The following is a 1,191-nucleotide window of genomic DNA, read 5'->3' as shown; positions in this document are numbered from 1 at the left end:
TCCCTGGAGGTGATCGAAAGCAATAAAAGTAAGTGAAGTAACAGGCAAAGAACGTAAAAGTAAAGCCTGACGCATGTTTCAGTTTTCTTATTTCTGGTGATCCCTTATTTTCGTCATCGATGTATAATGTAATTTACAGATATTCCTCGTATTAGCTGATAATTAGAAAGGTAAGATGGTAATGATGAATATAAATCCCGTTAAGTTTTATACAGCAGTTCCCTCTTAAAAGCATTTATCGACGACAAATATTTACAGTTAAAAGAAAGGTGTTTAGACTTGTTATAATATCTAAATTCTCTGTTTTCTATTTGCTCCATGTTTTTCGCAGAAAGAATGGGTCTGAAGAAGGACCTTTTAAATAACACGACTACCATTACCGGTAAAACTATTTAGTTGTAGTGTGTTTACAGGATATGTTGAGTACGGAATTTAAAAAATACAAAACCAGTGCATTATTTTCTCATGTTTGTTTATTTTTTGATCATGCAGACCTTACCAGTGAAGAAATGAAGTTACTGATGTGTATAATTGACATTCACAAACTGTCAAAATTGGAATACATGGAGACAGGGAGAACAACATATTTATTCAAAAGTTTCCTGATAGACGTCTCGCTTTATGGTTGATATTAATTATAACAGTATTATGTTTAGACGTTTTAGTGGTGGATATGTAAATATACATGTTTGAAATATATTTAACATTTCCTGATTGCCCAAGTTTTCAGCTATTCCTGGGGTGATGAGAGATGATCTTGTATGCGTTTTCCCAGCTATCCAAATCGTATGTTTGATAGAGGGTTGATGCTGAGAAACCTGTATATTCAAAACTGGTCTCAAGCATTGGGACTCCTTGGAAGGTTTATTGCTCCGTGAAAGTGTGAAGTATGGAGGCTATGGTGATCACTTGACAATGAAGTGCCATTGTGTTGAACTTCAGATTGTAGGTTATGTTCTTTTAGGGTAAAGCCATGCACAATATGGTTTTATGTTATTAATGCTCATTACATATGGCTCCACAAGTTCTTAATCTCCAAGAAGCCTGTTACAAGGATCGTCTAACGTTATCTTTTATAAACTATCCATTGATTTTTCAGAGGGAGTAGTTATTGCTTATACTATAAGTATTATTAATAATAATGACAGTAGTATTTAAATAAACAAACCAACTTTCAAAATACCTTGAGGA

General features: G+C 33.6%; 1 protein-coding gene across 2 annotated transcripts in view; it reads left to right on the top strand.

The window, feature by feature from the left end:
• Window positions 1-1,191, top strand: part of LOC119581895 (serine/threonine-protein kinase PLK1-like) — a 62,121-nt gene that overhangs the window by 363 nt on the left and 60,567 nt on the right. The gene's annotated exons all lie outside the window — the stretch shown is intronic.

This window comes from Penaeus monodon, chromosome 15, assembly GCF_015228065.2.
Source record: "Penaeus monodon isolate SGIC_2016 chromosome 15, NSTDA_Pmon_1, whole genome shotgun sequence".
In the NCBI taxonomy this organism is placed as follows: Eukaryota; Metazoa; Arthropoda; class Malacostraca; order Decapoda; family Penaeidae; genus Penaeus; species Penaeus monodon.
The sequence above is the reverse complement of the archived record's forward strand: the minus strand, read 5'-3'. Positions and strand labels throughout refer to the sequence as shown.